The sequence below is a fragment of the Elgaria multicarinata genome, chromosome 6 (assembly GCF_023053635.1).
Source record: "Elgaria multicarinata webbii isolate HBS135686 ecotype San Diego chromosome 6, rElgMul1.1.pri, whole genome shotgun sequence".
Classification (NCBI taxonomy): Eukaryota; Metazoa; Chordata; class Lepidosauria; order Squamata; family Anguidae; genus Elgaria; species Elgaria multicarinata.
In genome coordinates, this window is record NC_086176.1 from 4,780,752 (window position 1) to 4,806,067 (window position 25,316).

The following is a 25,316-nucleotide window of genomic DNA, read 5'->3' on the forward strand; positions in this document are numbered from 1 at the left end:
TTTCAATGTATACGCGTATTGGCCTGTTTTGATGGGGATGGACAGATAATGCTTTTCTCTTAAAAAGGGTTTATTAATGAGATGTTAACAGTGACTTCAGAAACGCTCAATCTCCTGCAGTATAGTAGAGATTCCAATAGAGTGCCTTATTACAGAGTGTAAATAGAATTGGCAACAAAACACAAAACTTACGTTATGTATATAAAGAAACACGAAAATACTCCTACTCAGAGTAGAGCCATGGAACTTCAATGGAAACCAGGCCGTGAGAACGGGTTTCAATGTATACGCGTATTGGCCTGTTCTGATGGGGATGGACAGATAATGCTTTTCTCTTAAGAAGGGCTTATTAATGAGATGTTACCAGTGATTTCAAAAACGCTCAATCTCCTGCAGTTTAGTAGAGATTCCAATAGAGTGCCTTATTACAGAGTGTAAATAGAATTGGCAACAAAACACAAAACTTGCGTTATGTATATAAAGAAACAAGAAAATAGTTCTACTCAGAGTAGACCCATGGAAATGCATTCGAAACCAGGCCGTGAGAACGGGTTTCAATGTAAATCAGTAGACTCGCATGCGTTTCTCTTAAAAAGGACTTTTTGTGATATGTTACCAAAAACGCTCAGACTACTGCAATATATAGTAAAGACTCCTGTGGAACGTTTTATTGAAGGGTTTAACTAGAATTGGCAACAAAACACAAAACTTACGTTATTTATATAAAGAAACACGAAAATAGTCCTACTCAGAGTAGACCCATGGAAGCGCATTGGAAACCAGGCATGGAGAACATGTTTCAACGTATAAGCGTATTGGCCTGTTTTGATGGGGATGGACAGATAATGCTTTTCTCTTAAAAAGGGCTTATTAATGAGATGTTACCAGTGACTTCAGAAACGCTCAATCTCCTGCAGTATAGTAGAGATTCCAATAGAGTGCCTTATTACAGATTGTAAATAGAATTGGCAACAAAACACAAAACTTACGTTATGTATATAAAGAAACAAGGAAATAGTCCTACTCAGAGTAGACCCATGGAAATGCATTGGAAACCAGGCCGTGAGAACGTGTTTCAATGTAAATCAGTAGATTGGCATGCGCTTCTCTTAAAAAGGACTTTTTGTGATATGTTACCAAAAACGCTCAGACTACTGCAATGTATAGGAAAGACTCCTGTGGAACGTATTATTGAAGGGTTTAACTAGAATTGGCAACAAAACACAAAACGTACGTTATGTATATAAGGAAACAAGAAAATAGTCCTACTCAGAGTAGACCCATGGAAACGCATTGAAAACCAGGCCTGGAGAACATGTTTCAACGTATACGCGTATTGGCCTGTTTTGATGGGAATGGACAGATAATGCGTTTCTCTTAAAAAGGGCTTATTAATGAGATGTTACCAGTGACTTCAGAAACGCTCAATCTCCTGCAGTATAGTAGAGATTCCAATAGAGTGCCTTATTACAGAGTGTAAATAGAATTGGTAACAAAACAAAAAACTTACGTTATGTATATAAAGAAACAAGAAAATAGTCCTACTCAGAGTAGACCCATGGAAATGCATTGGAAACCAGGCCGTGAGAACGGGTTTCAATGTAAATCAGTAGATTGGCATGCGTTTCTCTTGAAAAGGACTTTTTGTGATATGTTACCAAAAACGCTCAGACTACTGCAATATATAGTAAAGACTCCTGTGGAACGTTTTATTGAAGGGTTTAATTAGAATTGGCAACAAAACACAAAACTTACGTTATGTATATACGGAAACATGAAAATAGTCCTACTCAGAGTAGACCCATGGAAGCGCATTGGAAACCAGGCCTGGAGAACATGTTTCAACGAATACGCGTATTGGCCTGTTTTGATGAGGATGGACAGATAATGCTTTTCTCTTAAAAAGGGCTTATTAATGAGATGTTACCAGTGACTTCAGAAACGCTCAATCTCCTGCAGTATAGTAGAGATTCCAATAGAGTGCCTTATTACGGAGTGTAAATAGAATTGGCAGCAAAACACAAAACTTTCCTCATGTTTCTTTTTGTGATATGTTACCAAAAACACTCAGACTACTGCTATATATAGTAAAGACTCCTGTGGAACGTTTTATTGAAGGGTTTAACTGGAATTGGCAACAAAACACAAAACTTACGTTATGTATATAAAGAAACAAGAAAATAGTCCTACTCAGAGTAGACCCATGGAAATTCATTCGAAACCAGGCCGTGAGAATGGGTTTCAATCTATACGCGTATTGGCCTGTTCTGATGGGGATGGACAGATAATGCTTTTCTCTTAAAAAGGACTTTTTGTGATATGTTACCAAAAACGCTCAGACTACTGCAATATATAGTAAAGACTCCTGAGGAACGTTTTATTGAAGGGTTTAACTAGAATTGGCAACAAAACACAAAACTTACGTTATGTATATAGGAAACACGAAAATAGTCCTACTCAGAGTAGACCCATGGAAACGTATTGGAAACCAGGCGTGGAGAACATGTTTCAACATATACGCGTATTGGCCTGTTTTGATGGGGATGGACAGATAATGCGTTTCTCTTAAAAAGGGCTTATTAATGAGATGTTACCAGTGACTTCAGAAACGCTCAATCTCCTGCAGTATAGTAGAGATTCCAATAGAGTGCCTTATTACAGAGTGTAAATAGAATTGGCAACAAAACACAAAACTTACGTTATGTATATAAAGAAACACGAAAATAGTCCTACTCAGAGTAGACCCATGGAAATGCATTGGAAACCAGGCCGTGAGAACGGGTTTCAATGTAAATCAGTAGACTGGCATGCGTTTCTCTTAAAAAGGACTTTTTGTGATATGTTACCAAAAACGCTCAGACTACTGCAATATAAAGACTCCTTTGGAACGTTTTATTGAAGGGTTTAACTAGAATTGGCAACAAAACACAAAACTTACGTTATGTATATAAAGAAACACGAAAATAGTCCTACTCAGAGTAGACCCATGGAAACGCATTGGAAACCAGGCCTGGAGAACATGTCTCAATGTATACGCCTATTGGCCTGTTTTGATGAGGATGGACAGATAATGCTTTTCTCTTAAAACGGGCTTATTAATGAGATGTTACTAGTGACTTCAGAAACGCTCAATCTCCTGCAGTATAGTAGAGATTCCAATAGAGTGCCTTATTACAGAGTGTAAAAAGAATTGGCAACAAAACACAAAACTTACGTTATGTATATAAAGAAACAAGAAAATAGTCCTACTCAGAGTAGACCCATGGAAATGCATTGGAAACCAGGCCGTGAGAACGGGTTTCAATGTAAATCAGTAGATTGGCATGCGTTTCTCTTTAAAAGGACTTTTTGTGATATGTTATCAAAAACGCTCAGGCTACTGCAATATATAGTAAAGACTCCTGTGGAACGTTTTATTGAAGGGTTTAACTAGAATTCGCAACAAAACACAAAACTTACGTTATGTATATAAAGAAACAAGAAAACAGTCCTACTCAGAGTAGACCCATGGAAATTTATTCGAAACCAGTCCGTGAGAATGGGTTTCAATGTATACTCGTATTTGCCTGTTCTGATGGGGATGGACAGATAATGCTTTTCTCTTAAAAAGGGCTTATTAATGAGATTTTACCAGTGACTTCAGAAACGCTCAATCTCCTGCAGTATAGTAGAGATTCTAATAGAGTGCCTTATTTCAGAGTGTAAATAGAATTGGCAACAAAACACAAAACTTGCGTTATGTATATAAAGAAACAAGAAAATAGTCCTACTCAGAGTAGACCCATGGAAATGCATTGGAAACCAGGCCTTGAGAACATATTTCAATGTATACGCGTAGAGGCCTGTTATGATGGGGATAGACAGATAATGCTTTTCTCTTAAAAAGGCTTATTAATGAGATGTTACCAGTGACTTCAGAAACGCTCAATCTCCTACAGTATAGTAGAGATTCCAATAGAGTGCCTTATTACAGAGTGTAAATAGAATTAGCAACAAAACAAAAACTTTCTTCATGTTTATAAAGAAACACGATAATAGTCCTACTTAGAGTAGACCCATGGAAATGTGTTGGAAACCAGGCCGTGAGAACGGGTTTCAATGTAAATCAGTAGATCGGCATGCGTTTCTCTTAAAAAGGACTTTTTGTGATATGTTACCAAAAACGCTCAGACTACTGCAATATATAGTAAAGACTCCTGTGGAACGTTTTATTGAAGGGTTTAACTAAAATTGGCAACAAAACACAAAACTTACGTTATGTATATAAACACGAAAATAGTCCTACTCAGAGTAGACCCATGGAAGTGCATTGGAAACCAGGCCTGGAGAACATGTTTCAATGTATACGCGTATTCGCCTGTTTTGATGGGGATGGACAGATAATGCTTTTCTCTTAAAGCGGGCTTATTAATGAGATGTTACCAGTGACTTCAGAAACGCTCAATCTCCTGCAGTATAGTAGAGATTCCAATAGAGTGCCTTATTACAGAGTGTAAATAGAATTGGCAACAAAACACAAAACTTACGTTATGTATATAAAGAAACAAGAAAATAGTCCTACTCAGAGTAGACCCATGGAAATGCATTGGAAACCAGGCCGTGAGAACGGGTTTCAATGTAAATCAGTAGATCGGCATGCGTTTCTCTTAAAAAGGACTTTTTGTGATATGTTACCAAAAACGCTCAGACTACTGCAATATAAAGACTCCTTTGGAACGTTTTATTGAAGGGTTTAACTAGAATTGGCAACAAAACACAAAACTTACGTTATGTATATAAACACGAAAATAGTCCTACTCAGAGTAGACCCATGGAAGCGCATTGGAAACCAGGCCTGGAGAACGTGTTTCAATGTATACGCGTATTCGCCTGTTTTGATGGGGATGGACACATAATGCTTTTCTCTTAAAACTGACTTATTAATGAGATGTTACTAGTGACTTCAGAAACGCTCAATCTCCTGCAGTATAGTAGAGATTCAAATAGAGTGCCTTATTACAGAGTGTAAATAGAACTGGCAACAAAACACAAAACTTACGTTATGTATATAAAGAAACAAGAAAATAGTCCTACTCAGAGTAGACCCATTGAAATTTATTCGAAACCAGGCCGTGAGAATGGGTTTCAATGTATACGCGTATTGGCCTGTTTTGATGGGGATGGACAGATAATGCTTTTCTCTTAAAAAGGGCTTATTAATGAGATGTTACCAGTGACTTGAGAAACGCTCAATCTCCTGCAGTATAGTAGAGATTCCAATAGAGTGCCTTATTACAGAGTGTAAATAGAATTGGTAACAAAACAAAAAACTTACGTTCTGTATATAAAGAAACAAGAAAATAGTCCTACTCAGAGTAGACCCATGGAAATGCATTGGAAACCAGGGCGTGAGAACGGCTTTCAATGTAAATCAGTAGATTGGCATGCGTTTCTCTTAAAAAGGACTTTTTGTGATATGTTACCAAAAACGCTCAGACTACTGCAATATATAGTAAAGACTCCTGTGGAACGTTTTATTGAAGGGTTTAACTAGAATTGGCAACAAAACACAAAACTTACGTTATGTATATTAAGAAACAAGAAAATAGTCCTACTCAGAGTAGACCCATGGAAATGCATTGGAAACCAGACTTGGAGAACATGTTTCAATGTATACGCGTATTGGCCTGTTTTGATGGGGATGGACAGATAATGCTTTTCTCTTAAAAAGGGCTTATTAATGAGATGTAACCAGTGACTTCAGAAACGCTCAATCTCCTGCAGTATAGTAGAGATTCCAATAGAGTGCCTTATTACAGAGTGTAAATTGGCAACAAAACACAAAACTTTCCTAGTGTTTATCAAGAAACACGAAAATAGTCCTACTCAGAGTAGATCCATGGAAGCGCATTGGAAACCAGACCTGGAGAACATGTTTCAATGTATATGCGTTTTGGCCTGTTTTGATGGGGATGGACAGATTATGCTTTTCTCTTAAAAAGAGCTTATTAATGAGATGTTACCACTGACTTCAGAAACGCTCAATCTCCTGCAGTATAGAAGAGATTCCAATAGAGTGCCTTATTATAGAGTGTAAATAGAATTGGCAACAAAACAAAAACTTTCCTCATGTTTCTTTTTGTGATATGTTACCAAAAATGCTCAGACTACTGCTATATATAGTAAAGACTCCTGTGGAACATTTTATTGAAGGCTTTAACTAGAATTGGCAACAAAACACAAAACTTACGTTATGTATATAAAGATACACGAAAATAGTCCTACTCAGAGTAGACCCATGGAAGCGCATTGGAAACCAGGCCTGGAGAACACGTTTCAATGTATACGCGTATTGGCCTGTTTTGATGGGGATGGACAGATTATGCTTTTCTCTTAAAAAGAGCTTATTAATGAGATGTTACCACTGACTTCAGAAACGCTCAATCTCCTGCAGTATAGTAGAGATTCCAATAGAGTGCCTTATTACAGAGTGTAAATAGAATTGGCAACAAAACACAAAACTTACGTTATGTATATAAAGAAACAAGAAAATAGTCCTACTCAGAGTAGACCCATGGAAACGCATTGGAAACCAGGCCTGGAGAACATGTTTCAATGTATACGCGTATTCGCCTGTTTTGATGGGGATGGACAGGTAATGCTTTTCTCGTAAAAAGGGCTTATTAATGAGATGTTAACAGAGACTTTAGAAACGCTCACTCTCCTGCAGTATAGTAGAGATTCCAATAGAGTGCCTTATTACAGAGTGTAAATAAAATTGGCAACAAAACACAAAACTTACGTTATGTATATAAAGAAACACGAAAATAGTCCTACTCAGAGTAGACCCATGGAAATGCATTGGAAACCAGGCCGTGAGAACGGCTTTCAATGTAAATCAGTAGATTGGCATGCGTTTCTCTTAAAAAGGACTTTTTGTGATATGTTACCAAAAACGCTCAGACTACTGCAATATATTGTAAAGACTCCTGTGGAACGTTTTATTGAAGGGTTTAACTAGAATTGGCAACAAAACACAAAACTTACGTTACGTATATTAAGAAACAAGAAAATAGTCCTACTCAGAGTAGACCCATGGAAATGCATTGGAAACCAGGCCGTGAGAACGGGTTTCAATATAAATCAGTAGACTGGCATGCATTTCTCTTAAAAAGGACTTTTTGTGATATGTTACCAAAAACGCTCAGACTACTGCAATATATAGTAAAGTCTCCTGTGGAACGTTTTATTGAAGGGTTTTACTAGAATTGGCAACAAAACACAAAACTTACGTTATGTATATAAAGAATCAAGAAAATAGTCCTACTCAGAGTAGACCCATGGAAACGCATTGGAAACCAGGCCTGGAGAACATGTTTCAACGTATACGCGTATTGGCCTGTTTTGATGGGGATGGACAGATAATGCGTTTCTCTTAAAAAGGGCTTATTAATGAGATGTTACCAGTGACTTCAGAAACGCTCAATCTCCTGCAGTATAGTAGAGATTCCAGTAGAGTGCCTTATTACAGAGTGTAAATAGAATTGGCAACAAAACACAAAACTTTCTTCATGTTTCTTTTTGTGATATGTTACCAAAAACGCTCAGACTACTGCTATATATAGTAAAGACTCCTGTGGAACGTTTTATTGAAGGGTTTAACTGGAATTGGCAACAAAACACAAAACTTACGTTATGTATATAAAGATACACGAAAATAGTCCTACTCAGGTTAGAACCATGGAAACGCATTGGAAACCAGGCCTGGAGAACATGTTTCAACGTATACGCGTATTGGCCTGTTTTGATGGGGATGGACAGATAATGCGTTTCTCTTAAAAAGGGCTTATTAATGAGATGTTACCAGTGACTTCAGAAACGCTCAATCTCCTGCAGTATAGTAGAGATTCCAATAGAGTGCCTTATTACAGAGTGTAAATAGAATTGGCAACAAAACACAAAACTCACGTTATGTATATAAAGAAACACGAAAATAGTCCTACTCAGAGTAGACCCATGGAAATGCATTGGAAACCAGGCCGTGAGAACGGGTTTCAATGTATACGCGTATTGGCCTGTTCTGATGGGGATGGACAGATAATGCTTTTCTCTTAAGAAGGGCTTATTAATGAGATGTTACCAGTGACTTCAGAAACGCTCAATCTCCTGCAGTTTAGTAGAGATTCCAATAGAGTGCCTTATTACAGATTGTAAATAGAATTGGCAACAAAACACAAAACTTGCGTTATGTATATAAAGAAACAAGAAAATAGTTCTACTCAGAGTAGACCCATGGAAATGCATTCGAAACCAGGCCGTGAGAACGGGTTTCAATGTAAATCAGTAGACTGGCATGCGTTTCTCTTAAAAAGGACTTTTTGTGATATGTTACCAAAAACGCTCAGACTACTGCAATATATAGTAAAGACTCCTGTGGAACGTTTTATTGAAGGGTTTAACTAGAATTGGCAACAAAACACAAAACTTACGTTATGTATATAAAGAAACAAGAAAATAGTCCTACTCAGAGTAGACCCATGGAAGCGCATTGGAAACCAGGCATGGAGAACATGTTTCAACGTATAAGCGTATTGGCCTGTTTTGATGGGGATGGACAGATAATGCTTTTCTCTTAAAAAGGGCTTATTAATGAGATGTTACCAGTGACTTCAGAAACGCTCAATCTCCTGCAGTATAGTAGAGATTCCAATAGAGTGCCTTATTACAGATTGTAAATAGAATTGGCAACAAAACACAAAACTTACGTTATGTATATAAAGAAACAAGAAAATAGTCCTACTCAGAGTAGACCCATGGAAATGCATTGGAAACCAGGCCGTGAGAACGTGTTTCAATGTAAATCAGTAGATTGGCATGCGTTTCTCTTAAAAAGGACTTTTTGTGATATGTTACCAAAAACGCTCAGACTACTGCAATATATAGTAAAGACTCCTGAGGAACGTTTTATTGAAGGGTTTAACTAGAATTGGCAACAAAACACAAAACTTACGTTATGTATATACGAAACACGAAAATAGTCCTACTCAGAGTAGACCCATGGAAACGCATTGGAAACCAGGCCTGGAGAACATGTTTCAACATATACGCGTATTGGCCTGTTTTGATGGGGATGTACAGATAATGCTTTTTTCTTAAAAAGGGCTTATTAATGAGATGTTACCAGTGAGTTCAGAAATGCTCAATCTCCTGCAGTATAGTAGAGATTCCAATAGAGTGCCTTATTACAGAGTGTAAATAGAATTGGCAACAAAACAAAAAACTTACGTTATGTATATAAAGAAACAAGAAAATAGTCCTACTCAGAGTAGACCCATGGAAATGCATTGGAAACCAGGCCGTGAGAACGGGATTCAATGTAAATCAGTAGACTGGCATGCGTTTCTCTTAAAAAGGACTTTTTGTGATATGTTACCAAAAACGCTGAGACTACTGCAATGTATAGGACAGGCTCCTGTGGATCGTTTTAATGAATGGTTTAATGAGAATTGGCAACAAAACACAAAACTTACGTTATGTATATACGGAAACATGAAGATAGTCCTACTCAGAGTAGACCCATGGAAGCGCATTGGAAACCAGGCCTGGAGAACATGTTTCAACGTATACGCGTATTGGCCTGTTTTGATGAGGATGGACAGATAATGCTTTTCTCTTAAAAAGGGCTTATTAATGAGATGTTACCAGTGACTTCAGAAACGCTCAATCTCCTGCAGTATAGTAGAGATTCCAATAGAGTGCCTTATTACAGAGTATAAATAGAATTGGCAACAAAACACAAAACTTTCCTCAAGTTTCTTTTTGTGATATGTTACCAAAAACGCTCAGACTACTGCTATATATAGTAAAGACTCCTGTGGAACGTTTTATTGAAGGGTTTAATTAGAATTGGCAACAAAACACAAAACTTACGTTATGTATATACGGAAACATGAAAATAGTCCTACTCAGAGTAGACCCATGGAAGCGCATTGGAAACCAGGCCTGGAGAACATGTTTCAACGTATACGCGTATTGGCCTGTTTTGATGAGGATGGACAGATAATGCTTTTCTCTTAAAAAAGGGCTTATTAATGAGATGCTACCAGTGATTTCAGAAATGCTCAATCTCCTGCAGTATAGTAGAGATTCCAATAGAGTGCCTTATTACAGAGTGTAAATAGAATTGGCAACAAAACACAAAACTTACGTTATGTATATAAAGAAACACGAAAATAGTCCTACTCAGAGTAGACCCATGGAAATGCATTGGAAACCAGGCCGTGAGAACGGGTTTCAATGTAAATCAGTAGACTGGCATGCGTTTCTCTTAAAAAGGACTTTTTGTGATATGTTACCAAAAACGCTCAGACTACTGCTATATATAGTAAAGACTCCTGTGGAACGTTTTATTGAAGGGTTTAACTGGAATTGGCAACAAAACACAAAACTTACGTTATGTATATAAAGAAACAAGAAAATAGTCCTACTCAGAGTAGACCCATGGAAATTCATTCGAAACCAGGCCGTGAGAATGGGTTTCAATCTATACGCGTATTGGCCTGTTCTGATGGGGATGGACAGATAATGCTTTTCTCTTAAGAAGGGCTTATTAATGAGATGTTACCAGTGACTTCAGAAACGCTCAATCTCCTGCAGTATAGTAGAGATTCCAATAGAGTGCCTTAATACAGAGTGTAATTAGAATTGGCAACAAAAAACAAAACTTGCGTTATGTATATAAACCCATGGAAATGCATTGGAAACCAGGCCGTGAGAACGGGTTTCAAAGTAAATCAGTAGATTGGCATGCGTTTCTCTTTAAAAGGACTTTTTGTGATATGTTACCAAAAACGCTCAGACTACTGCAATATATAGTAAAGACTCCTGAGGAACGTTTTATTGAAGGGTTTAACTAGAATTGGCAACAAAACACAAAACGTACGTTATGTATATAAAGAAACAAGAAAATAGTCCTACTCAGAGTAGACCCATGGAAATGCATTGGAAACCAGGCCGTGAGAACGGGTTTCAATGTAAATCAGTAGACTGGCATGCGTTTCTCTTAAAAAGGACTTTTTGTGATATGTTACCAAAAACGCTCAGACTACTGCAATATATAGTAAAGACTCCTGTGGAACGTTTTATTGAAGGGTTTAACTAGAATTGGCAACAAAACACAAAACGTACATTATGTATATAAAGAAACAAGAAAATAGTCCTACTCAGAGTAGACCCATGGAAACGCATTGGAAACCAGGCCTGGAGAACATGTTTCAACGTATACGCGTATTGGCCTGTTTTGATGGGGATGGACAGATAATGCTTTTCTCTTAAAAAGGGCTTATTAATGAGATGTTACCAGTGACTTCAGAAACGCTCAATCTCCTGCAGTATAGTAGAGATTCCAATAGAGTGCCTTATTACAGAGTGTAAATAGAATTGGCAACAAAACACAAAACTTACGTTATGTATATAAAGAAACACGAAAATAGTCCTACTCAGAGTAGACCCATGGAAATGCATTGGAAACCAGGCCGTGAGAACGGGTTTCAATGTAAATCAGTAGACTGGCATGCGTTTCTCTTAAAAAGGACTTTTTGTGATATGTTACCAAAAACGCTCAGACTACTGCTATATATAGTAAAGACTCCTGTGGAACGTTTTATTGAAGGGTTTAACTGGAATTGGCAACAAAACACAAAACTTACGTTATGTATATAAAGAAACAAGAAAATAGTCCTACTCAGAGTAGACCCATGGAAATTCATTCGAAACCAGGCCGTGAGAATGGGTTTCAATCTATACGCGTATTGGCCTGTTCTGATGGGGATGGACAGATAATGCTTTTCTCTTAAGAAGGGCTTATTAATGAGATGTTACCAGTGACTTCAGAAACGCTCAATCTCCTGCAGTATAGTAGAGATTCCAATAGAGTGCCTTAATACAGAGTGTAATTAGAATTGGCAACAAAAAACAAAACTTGCGTTATGTATATAAACCCATGGAAATGCATTGGAAACCAGGCCGTGAGAACGGGTTTCAAAGTAAATCAGTAGATTGGCATGCGTTTCTCTTTAAAAGGACTTTTTGTGATATGTTACCAAAAACGCTCAGACTACTGCAATATATAGTAAAGACTCCTGAGGAACGTTTTATTGAAGGGTTTAACTAGAATTGGCAACAAAACACAAAACGTACGTTATGTATATAAAGAAACAAGAAAATAGTCCTACTCAGAGTAGACCCATGGAAATGCATTGGAAACCAGGCCGTGAGAACGGGTTTCAATGTAAATCAGTAGACTGGCATGCGTTTCTCTTAAAAAGGACTTTTTGTGATATGTTACCAAAAACGCTCAGACTACTGCAATATATAGTAAAGACTCCTGTGGAACGTTTTATTGAAGGGTTTAACTAGAATTGGCAACAAAACACAAAACGTACATTATGTATATAAAGAAACAAGAAAATAGTCCTACTCAGAGTAGACCCATGGAAACGCATTGGAAACCAGGCCTGGAGAACATGTTTCAACGTATACGCGTATTGGCCTGTTTTGATGGGGATGGACAGATAATGCTTTTCTCTTAAAAAGGGCTTATTAATGAGATGTTACCAGTGACTTCAGAAACGCTCAATCTCCTGCAGTATAGTAGAGATTCCAATAGAGTGCCTTATTACAGAGTGTAAATAGAATTGGCAACAAAACACAAAACTTACGTTATGTATATAAAGAAACAAGAAAATAGTCCTACTCAGAGTAGACCCATGGAAATGCATTGGAAACCAGGCCGTGAGAACGGGTTTCAATGTAAATCAGTAGATTGGCATGCGTTTCTCTTAAAAAGGACTTTTTGTGATATGTTACCAAAAACGCTCAGACTACTGCAATATATAGTAAAGACTCCTGTGGAACGTTTTATTGAAGGGTTTAATTAGAATTGGCAACAAAACACAAAACTTACGTTATGTATATACGGAAACATGAAAATAGTCCTACTCAGAGTAGACCCATGGAAGCGCATTGGAAACCAGGCCTGGAGAACATGTTTCAACGTATACGCGTATTGGCCTGTTTTGATGAGGATGGACAGATAATGCTTTTCTCTTAAAAAGGGCTTATTAATGAGATGTTACCAGTGACTTCAGAAACGCTCAATCTCCTGCAGTATAGTAGAGATTCCAATAGAGTGCCTTATTACAGAGTGTAAATAGAATTGGCAACAAAACACAAAACTTTCCTCATGTTTCTTTTTGTGATATGTTACCATAAACGCTCAGACTACTGCAATATATAGTAAAGACTCCTGTGGAACGTTTTATTGAAGGGTTTAACCGGAATTGGCAACAAAACACAAAACTTACGTTATGTATATAAAGAAACAAGAAAATAGTCCTACTCAGAGTAGACCCATGGAAATTTATTCGAAACCAGGCCGTGAGAATGGGTTTCAGTGTATACGCGTATTGGCCTGTTCTGATGGGGATGGACAGATAATGCTTTTCACTTAGAAAGGGCTTATTAATGAGATGTTACCAGTGACTTCAGAAACGCTCAATCTCCTGCAGTATAGTAGAGATTCCAATAGAGTGCCTTATTACAGAGTGTAAATAGAATTGGCAACAAAACACAAAACTTACGTTATGTATATAAAGAAACACGAAAATAGTCCTACTCAGAGTAGACCCATGGAAATGCATTGGAAACCAGGCCGTGAGAACGGGTTTCAATGTAAATCAGTAGACTGGCATGCGTTTCTCTTAAAAAGGACTTTTTGTGATATGTTACCAAAAACGCTCAGACTACTGCAATATATAGTAAAGTCTCCTGTGGAACGTTTTATTGAAGGGTTTAACTAGAATTGGCAACAAAACACAAAACGTACGTTATGTATATAAAGAAACAAGAAAATAGTCCTACTCAGAGTAGACCCATGGAAACTCATTGGAAACCAGGCCTGGAGAACATGTTTCAACGTATACGCGTATTGGCCTGTTTTGATGGGGATGGACAGATAATGCGTTTCTCTTAAAAAGGGCTTATTAATGAGATGTTACCAGTGACTTCAGAAACGCTCAATCTCCTGCAGTATAGTAGAGATTCCAATAGAGTGCCTTATTACAGAGTGTAAATAGAATTGGCAACAAAACACAAAACTTACGTTATGTATATAAAGAAACAAGAAAATAGTCCTACTCAGAGTAGACCCATGGAAGCGCATTGGAAACCAGGCATGGAGAACATGTTTCAACGTATAAGCGTATTGGCCTGTTTTGATGGGGATGGACAGATAATGCTTTTCTCTTAAAAAGGGCTTATTAATGAGATGTTACCAGTGACTTCAGAAACGCTCACTCTCCTGCAGTATAGTAGAGATTCCAATAGAGTGCCTTATTACAGATTGTAAATAGAATTGGCAACAAAACACAAAACTTACGTTATGTATATAAAGAAACAAGAAAATAGTCCTACTCAGAGTAGACCCATGGAAATGCATTGGAAACCAGGCCGTGAGAACGTGTTTCAATGTAAATCAGTAGATTGGCATGCGTTTCTCTTAAAAAGGACTTTTTGTGATATGTTACCAAAAACGCTCAGACTACTGCAATGTATAGGACAGACTCCTGTGGAACGTTTTATTGAAGGGTTTAATTAGAATTGGCAACAAAACACAAAACTTACGTTATGTATATACGGAAACATGAAAATAGTCCTACTCAGAGTAGACCCATGGAAGCGCATTGGAAACCAGGCCTTGAGAACATATTTCAATGTATACGCGTATTGGCCTGTTTTGATGGGGATGGACAAATAATGCTTTTCTCTTAAAAAGGGCTTATTAATTAGATGTTATCTGTGACTTCAGAAACGCTCAATCTCCTGCAGTATAGTAGAGATTCCAATAGAGTGCCTTATTACAGAGTGTAAATAGAATAGGCAACAATGCACAAAACTTACGTTATGTATATAAAGAAACAAGAAAATAGTCCTACTCAGAGTAGACCCATGGAAATGCATTGGAAACCAGGCCTGGAGAACATGTTTCAATGTAAATCAGTAGATTGGCATGCGTTTCTCTTAAATTGGACTTTTTGTGATATGTTACCAAAAACGCTCAGACTACTGCAATATATAGTAAAGACTCCTGTGGAACGTTTTATTGAAGGGTTTAATTTGAATTGGCAACAAAACACAAAACTTACGTTATGTATATACGGAAACACGAAAATAGACCTACTCAGAGTAGACCCATGGAAGCGCATTGGAAACCAGCCCTGGAGAACATGTTTCAACCTATAAGCGTATTGGCCTGTTTTGATGGGGATGGACAGATAATGCTTTTCTCTTAAAAAGGGCTTATTAATGAGATGTTACCAGGGACTTCAGAAACGCTCAATCTCCTGCAGTATAGTAGAGATTCCAATAGAGTGCCTTATTACAGAGTTTAAATAGAATTGGCAACAAAACAAAAAACTTTCCTCATGTTTCTTTTTGTGATATGTTACCAAAAACGCTCAGACTACTGCTATATATAGTAAAGACTCCTGTGGAACGTTTTATTGAAGGGTTTAACTGGAATTGGCAACAAAACACAAAACTTACGTTATGTATATAAAGAAACAAGAAAATAGTCCTACTCAGAGTAGACCCATGGAAATTTATTCGAAACCAGGCCGTGAGAATGGGTTTCAATGTATACGCGTATTGGCCTGTTCTGATGGGGATGGACAGATAATGCTTTTCTCTTAAGAAGGGCTTATTAATGAGATGTTACCAGTGACTTCAGAAACGCTCAATCTCCTGCAGTTTAGTAGAGATTCCAATAGAGTGCCTTATTGCAGAGTGTAAATAGAATTGGCAACAAAACACAAAACTTGCGTTATGTATATAAAGAAACAAGAAAATAGTTCTACTCAGAGTAGACCCATGGAAATGCATTGGAAACCAGGCCGTGAGAACGGGTTTCAATGTAAATCAGTAGATTGGCATGCGTTTCTCTTAAAAAGGACTTTTTGTGATATGTTACCAAAAACGCTCAGACTACTGCAATATATAGTAAAGACTCCTGTGGAACGTTTTATTGAAGGGTTTAACTAGAATTGGCAACAAAACACAAAACTTACGTTATGTATATAGGAAACACGAAAATAGTCCTACTCAGAGTAGACCCATGGAAACGCATTGGAAACCAGGCGTGGAGAACATGTTTCAACATATACGCGTATTGGCCTGTTTTGATGGGGATGGACAGATAATGCGTTTCTCTTAAAAAGGGCTTATTAATGAGATGTTACCAGTGACTTCAGAAACGCTCAATCTTCTGCAGTATAGTAGAGATTCCAATAGAGTGCCTTATTACAGAGTGTAAATAGAATTGGCAACAAAACACAAAACTTACGTTATGTATATAAAGAAACACGAAAATAGTCCTACTCAGAGTAGACCCATGGAAATGCATTGGAAACCAGGCCGTGAGAACGGGTTTCAATGAAAATCAGTAGATTGGCATGCGTTTCTCTTAAAAAGGACTTTTTGTGATAGGTTACCAAAAACGCTCAGACTACTGCAATATATAGTAAAGACTCCTGTGGAACGTTTTATTGAAGGGTTTAACTAGAATTGGCAACAAAACACAAAACTTACGTTATGTATATAGGAAACACGAAAATAGTCCTACTCAGAGTAGACCCATGGAAACGCATTGGAAACCAGGCGTGGAGAACATGTTTCAACATATACGCGTATTGGCCTGTTTTGATGGGGATGGACAGATAATGCGTTTCTCTTAAAAAAGGGCTTATTAATGAGATGCTACCAGTGACTTCAGAAATGCTCAATCTCCTGCAGTATAGTAGAGATTCCAATAGAGTGCCTTATTACAGAGTGTAATTAGAATTGGCAACAAAAAACAAAACTTGCGTTATGTATATAAAGAAACAAGAAAATAGTCCTACTCAGAGTAGACCCATGGAAACGCTTTGGAAACCAGGCCTGGAGAACATGTTTCAATGTATACGCGTATTGGCCTGTTTTGATGGGGATGGACAGATAACGCTTTTCTCTTAAAAAGGGCTTATTAATGAGATGTTACCAGTGACTTCAGAAACGCTCAATCTCCTACAGTATAGTAGAGATTCCAATAGAGTGCCTTATTACAGAGTGTAAATAGAATTGGTAACAAAACAAAAAACTTACGGTATGTATATAAAGAAACAAGAAAATAGTCCTACTCAGAGTAGACCCATGGAAACGCATTGGAAACCAGGCCTGGAGAACATGTTTCAACGTATACGCGTATTGGCCTGTTTTGATGGGGATGGACAGATAATGCGTTTCTCTTAAAAAAGGGCTTATTAATGAGATGTTACCAGTGACTTCAGAAATGCTCAATCTCCTGCAGTATAGTAGCGATTCCAATAGAGTGCCTTATTACAGAGTGTAAATAGAATAGGCAACAAAACACAAAACTTACGTTATTTATATAAAGAAACAAGAAAATAGTCCTACTCAGAGTAGACCCATGGAAATGCATTGGAAACCAGGCCGTGAGAACGGGTTTCAATGAAAATCAGTAGATTGGCATGCGTTTCTCTTAAAAAGGACTTTTTGTGATAGGTTACCAAAAATGCTCAGACTACTGCAATATATAGTAAGGACTCCTGTGGAACGTTTTATTGAAGGGTTTAACTAGAATTGGCAACAAAACACAAAACTAACGTTATGTACATAAAGAAACAAGAAAATAGTCCTACTCAGAGTAGACCCATGGAAATGCATTGGAAACCAGGCCGTGAGAACGGGTTTCAATGTAAATCAGTAGATTGGCATGCGTTTCTCTTAAAAAGGACTTTTTGTGATATGTTACCAAAAACGCTCAGACTACTGCAATATATAGTAAAGACTCCTGTGGAACGTTTTATTGAAGGGTTTAACTAGAATTGGCAACAAAACACAAAACTTACGTTATGTATATAGGAAACACAAAAATAGTCCTACTCAGAGTAGACCCATGGAAACGCATTGGAAACCAGGCCTGGAGAACATGTTTCAACGTATAGGCGTATTGGCCTGTTTTGATGGGGATGGACAGATAATGCGTTTCTCTTAAAAAGGGCTCATTAATGAGAGGTTACCAGTGACTTCAGAAACGCTCAATCTCCTGCAGTATAGTAGAGATTCCAATAGAGTGCCTTATTACAGAGTGTAAATAGAATTGGTAACAAAACAAAAAACTTACGTTATGTATATAAAGAAACAAGAAAATAGTCCTACTCAGAGTAGACCCATGGAAACGCATTGGAAACCAGGCCTGGAGAACATGTTTCAACGTATACGCGTATTGGCCTGTTTTGACGGGGATGGACAGATAATGCGTTTCTCTTAAAAAAGGGCTTATTAATGAGATGCTACCAGTGATTTCAGAAATGCTCAATCTCCTGCAGTATAGTAGAGATTCCAATAGAGTGCCTTATTACAGAGTGTAATTAGAATTGGCAACAAAAAACGAAACTTGTGTTATGTATATAAAGAAACAAGAAAATAGTCCTACTCAGAGTAGACCCATGGAAATGCATTGGAAACCAGGCCTGGAGAACATGTTTCAATGTAAATCAGTAGATTGGCATGCGTTTCTCTTAAAATGGACTTTTTGTGATATGTTACCAAAAACGCTCAGACTACTGCAATATATAGTAAAGACTCCTGTGGAACGTTTTATTGAAGGGTTTAACTAGAATTGGCAACAAAACACAAAACTTACGTTATGTATATAAAGAAACAAGAAAATAGTCCTACTCAGAGTAGACCCATGGAAGCGCATTGGAAACCAGGCATGGAGAACATGTTTCAACGTATAAGCGTATTGGCCTGTTTTGATGGGGATGGACAGATAATGCTTTTCTCTTAAAAAGGGCTTATTAATGAGATGTTACCAGTGACTTCAGAAACGCTCAATCTCCTGCAGTATAGTAGAGATTCCAATAGAGTGCCTTATTACAGATTGTAAATAGAATTGGCAACAAAACACAAAACTTACGTTATGTATATAAAGAAACAAGAAAATAGTCCTACTCAGAGTAGACCCATGGAAATGCATTGGAAACCAGGCCGTGAGAACGTGTTTCAATGTAAATCAGTAGACTGGCATTCGTTTCTCTTAAAAAGGACTTTTTGTGATATATTACCAAAAACGCTCAGACTACTGCAATGTATAGGAAAGACTCCTGTGGAACGTATTATTGAAGGGTTTAACTAGAATTGGCAACAAAATACAAAACTTACGTTATGTATATAAAGAAACAAGAAAATAGTCCTACTCAGAGTAGACCCATGGAAACGCTTTGGAAACCAGGCTTGGAGAACATGTTTCAATGTATACGCGTATTGGCCTGTTATGATGGGGATGGACAGATAATGCTTTTCTCTTAAAAAGGGCTTATTAATGAGATGTTACCAGTGACTTCAGAAACGCTCAATCTCCTGCAGTATAGTAGAGATTCCAATAGAGTGCCTTATTACAGAGTGTAAATAGAATTGGCAACAAAACACAAAACTTACGTTATGTATATAAAGAAACAAGAAAATAGTCCTACTCAGAGTAGACCCATGGAAATGCATTGGAAACCAGGCCGTGAGAACGGGTTTCAATGTAAATCAGTAGATTGGCATGCGTTTCTCTTTAAAAGGACTTTTTGTGATATGTTACCAAAAATGCTCAGACTACTGCAATATATAGTAAAGACTCCTGTGGAACGTTTTATTGAAGGGTTTAACTAGAATTGGCAACAAAACACAAAACTAACGTTATGTACATAAAGAAACAAGAAAATAGTTCTACTCAGAGTAGACCCATGGAAATGCATTGGAAACCAGGCCATAAGAACGGGTTTCAATGTAAATCAGTAGATTGGCATGCGTTTCTCTTAAAAAGGACTTTTTGTGATATGTTACCAAAAACGCTCAGACTACTGCAATATATAGTAAAGACTCCTGTGGAACGTTTTATTGAAGGGTTTAACTAGAATTGGCAACAAAACACAAAACTTATGTTACGTATATTAAGAAACAAGAAAATAGTCCTACTCAGAGTAGACCCATGGAAGTGCATTGGAAACCAGGCCTGGAGAACATGTTTCAAGGTATACGCGTATTGGCCTGTTTTGATGGGGATGGACAGATAATGCTTTTCTCTTAAAAAGGGTTTATTAATGAGATGTTAACAGTGACTTCAGAAACGCTCAATCTCCTGCAGTATAGTAGAGATTCCAATAGAGTGCCTTATTACAGAGTGTAAATAGAATTGGCAACAAAACACAAAACTTACGTTATGTATATAAAGAAACACGAAAATAGTCCTACTCAGAGTAGAGCCATGGAACTTCAATGGAAACCAGGCCGTGAGAACGGGTTTCAATGTATACGCGTATTGGCCTGTTCTGATGGGGATGGACAGATAATGCTTTTCTCTTAAGAAGGGCTTATTAATGAGATGTTACCAGTGACTTCAGAAACGCTCAATCTCCTGCAGTTTAGTAGAGATTCCAATAGAGTGCCTTATTACAGAGTGTAAATAGAATTGGCAACAAAACACAAAACTTGCGTTATGTATATAAAGAAACAAGAAAATAGTTCTACTCAGAGTAGACCCATGGAAATGCATTCGAAACCAGGCCGTGAGAACGGGTTTCAATGTAAATCAGTAGACTGGCATGCGTTTCTCTTAAAAAGGACTTTTTGTGATATGTTACCAAAAACGCTCAGACTACTGCAATATATAGTAAAGACTCCTGTGGAACGTTTTATTGAAGGGTTTAACTAGAATTGGCAACAAAACACAAAACTTACGTTATTTATATAAAGAAACACGAAAATAGTCCTACTCAGAGTAGACCCATGGAAGCGCATTGGAATCCAGGCATGGAGAACATGTTTCAACGTATAAGCGTATTGGCCTGTTTTGATGGGGATGGACAGATAATGCTTTTCTCTTAAAAAGGGCTTATTAACGAGATGTTACCAGTGACTTCAGAAACGCTCAATCTCCTGCAGTATAGTAGAGATTCCAATAGAGTGCCTTATTACAGATTGTAAATAGAATTGGCAACAAAACACAAAACTTACGTTATGTATATAAAGAAACAAGGAAATAGTCCTACTCAGAGTAGACCCATGGAAATGCATTGGAAACCAGGCCGTGAGAACGTGTTTCAATGTAAATCAGTAGATTGGCATGCGCTTCTCTTAAAAAGGACTTTTTGTGATATGTTACCAAAAACGCTCAGACTACTGCAATGTATAGGAAAGACTCCTGTGGAACGTATTATTGAAGGGTTTAACTAGAATTGGCAACAAAACACAAAACGTACGTTATGTATATAAGGAAACAAGAAAATAGTCCTACTCAGAGTAGACCCATTGAAATGCATTGGAAACCAGGCCGTGAGAACGGGTTTCAATGTAAATCAGTAGACTGGCATGCGTTTCTCTTAAAAAGGACTTTTTGTGATATGTTACCAAAAACGCTCAGACTACTGCAATATATAGTAAAGTCTCCTGTGGAACGTTTTATTGAAGGGTTTAACTAGAATTGGCAACAAAACACAAAACGTACGTTATGTATATAAAGAAACAAGAAAATAGTCCTACTCAGAGTAGACCCATGGAAACTCATTGGAAACCGGGCCTGGAGAACATGTTTCAACGTATACGCGTATTGGCCTGTTTTGATGGGGATGGACAGATAATGCGTTTCTCTTAAAAAGGGCTTATTAATGAGATGTTACCAGTGACTTCAGAAACGCTCAATCTCCTGCAGTATAGTAGAGATTCCAATAGAGTGCCTTATTACAGAGTGTAAATAGAATTGGCAACAAAACACAAAACTTACGTTATGTATATAAAGAAACAAGAAAATAGTCCTACTCAGAGTAGACCCATGGAAGCGCATTGGAAACCAGGCATGGAGAACATGTTTCAACGTATAAGCGTATTGGCCTGTTTTGATGGGGATGGACAGATAATGCTTTTCTCTTAAAAAGGGCTTATTAATGAGATGTTACCAGTGACTTCAGAAACGCTCACTCTCCTGCAGTATAGTAGAGATTCCAATAGAGTGCCTTATTACAGATTGTAAATAGAATTGGCAACAAAACACAAAACTTACGTTATGTATATAAAGAAACAAGAAAATAGTCCTACTCAGAGTAGACCCATGGAAATGCATTGGAAACCAGGCCGTGAGAACGTGTTTCAATGTAAATCAGTAGATTGGCATGCGTTTCTCTTAAAAAGGACTTTTTGTGATATGTTACCAAAAACGCTCAGACTACTGCAATGTATAGGACAGACTCCTGTGGAACGTTTTATTGAAGGGTTTAATTAGAATTGGCAACAAAACACAAAACTTACGTTATGTATATACGGAAACATGAAAATAGTCCTACTCAGAGTAGACCCATGGAAGCGCATTGGAAACCAGGCCTTGAGAACATATTTCAATGTATACGCGTATTGGCCTGTTTTGATGGGGATGGACAAATAATGCTTTTCTCTTAAAAAGGGCTTATTAATTAGATGTTATCTGTGACTTCAGAAACGCTCAATCTCCTGCAGTATAGTAGAGATTCCAATAGAGTGCCTTATTACAGAGTGTAAATAGAATAGGCAACAATGCACAAAACTTACGTTATGTATATAAAGAAACAAGAAAATAGTCCTACTCAGAGTAGACCCATGGAAATGCATTGGAAACCAGGCCTGGAGAACATGTTTCAATGTAAATCAGTAGATTGGCATGCGTTTCTCTTAAATTGGACTTTTTGTGATATGTTACCAAAAACGCTCAGACTACTGCAATATATAGTAAAGACTCCTGTGGAACGTTTTATTGAAGGGTTTAATTTGAATTGGCAACAAAACACAAAACTTACGTTATGTATATACGGAAACACGAAAATAGACCTACTCAGAGTAGACCCATGGAAGCGCATTGGAAACCAGCCCTGGAGAACATGTTTCAACGTATAAGCGTATTGGCCTGTTTTGATGGGGATGGACAGATAATGCTTTTCTCTTAAAAAGGGCTTATTAATGAGATGTTACCAGGGACTTCAGAAACGCTCAATCTCCTGCAGTATAGTAGAGATTCCAATAGAGTGCCTTATTACAGAGTTTAAATAGAATTGGCAACAAAACAAAAAACTTTCCTCATGTTTCTTTTTGTGATATGTTACCAAAAACGCTCAGACTACTGCTATATATAGTAAAGACTCCTGTGGAACGTTTTATTGAAGGGTTTAACTGGAATTGGCAACAAAACACAAAACTTACGTTATGTATATAAAGAAACAAGAAAATAGTCCTACTCAGAGTAGACCCATGGAAATTTATTCGAAACCAGGCCGTGAGAATGGGTTTCAATGTATACGCGTATTGGCCTGTTCTGATGGGGATGGACAGATAATGCTTTTCTCTTAAGAAGGGCTTATTAATGAGATGTTACCAGTGACTTCAGAAACGCTCAATCTCCTGCAGTTTAGTAGAGATTCCAATAGAGTGCCTTATTGCAGAGTGTAAATAGAATTGGCAACAAAACACAAAACTTGCGTTATGTATATAAAGAAACAAGAAAATAGTTCTACTCAGAGTAGACCCATGGAAATGCATTGGAAACCAGGCCGTGAGAACGGGTTTCAATGTAAATCAGTAGATTGGCATGCGTTTCTCTTAAAAAGGACTTTTTGTGATATGTTACCAAAAACGCTCAGACTACTGCAATATATAGTAAAGACTCCTGTGGAACGTTTTATTGAAGGGTTTAACTAGAATTGGCAACAAAACACAAAACTTACGTTATGTATATAGGAAACACGAAAATAGTCCTACTCAGAGTAGACCCATGGAAACGCATTGGAAACCAGGCGTGGAGAACATGTTTCAACATATACGCGTATTGGCCTGTTTTGATGGGGATGGACAGATAATGCGTTTCTCTTAAAAAGGGCTTATTAATGAGATGTTACCAGTGACTTCAGAAACGCTCAATCTTCTGCAGTATAGTAGAGATTCCAATAGAGTGCCTTATTACAGAGTGTAAATAGAATTGGCAACAAAACACAAAACTTACGTTATGTATATAAAGAAACACGAAAATAGTCCTACTCAGAGTAGACCCATGGAAATGCATTGGAAACCAGGCCGTGAGAACGGGTTTCAATGAAAATCAGTAGATTGGCATGCGTTTCTCTTAAAAAGGACTTTTTGTGATAGGTTACCAAAAACGCTCAGACTACTGCAATATATAGTAAAGACTCCTGTGGAACGTTTTATTGAAGGGTTTAACTAGAATTGGCAACAAAACACAAAACTAACGTTATGTACATAAAGAAACAAGAAAATAGTCCTACTCAGAGTAGACCCATGGAAATGCATTGGAAACCAGGCCGTGAGAACGGGTTTCAATGTAAATCAGTAGATTGGCATGCGTTTCTCTTAAAAAGGACTTTTTGTGATAGGTTACCAAAAACGCTCAGACTACTGCTATATATAGTAAAGACTCCTGTGGAACGTTTTATTGAAGGGTTTAACTGGAATTGGCAACAAAACACAAAACTTACGTTATGTATATAAAGAAACAAGAAAATAGTCCTACTCAGAGTAGACCCATGGAAATTTATTCGAAACCAGGCCGTGAGAATGGGTTTAAATGTATACGCGTATTGGCCTGTTCTGATGGGGATGGACAGATAATGCTTTTCTCTTAAGAAGGGCTTATTAATGAGATGTTACCAGTGACTTCAGAAACGCTCAATCTCCTGCAGTTTAGTAGAGATTCCAATAGAGTGCCTTATTACAGAGTGTAAATAGAATTGGCAACAAAACACAAAACTTGCGTTATGTATATAAAGAAACAAGAAAATAGTTCTACTCAGAGTAGACCCATGGAAACGCATTGGAAACCAGGCCGTGAGAACGGGTTTCAATGTAAATCAGTAGATTGGCATGCGTTTCTCTTAAAAAGGACTTTTTGTGATATGTTACCAAAAACGCTCAGACTACTGCAATATATAGTAAAGACTCCTGTGGAACGTTTTATTGAAGGGTTTAACTAGAATTGGCAACAAAACACAAAACTTACGTTATGTATATAGGAAACACGAAAATAGTCCTACTCAGAGTAGACCCATGGAAACGCATTGGAAACCAGGCGTGGAGAACATGTTTCAACATATACGCGTATTGGCCTGTTTTGATGGGGATGGACAGATAATGCGTTTCTCTTAAAAAGGGCTTATTAATGAGATGTTACCAGTGACTTCAGAAATGCTCAATCTCCTGCA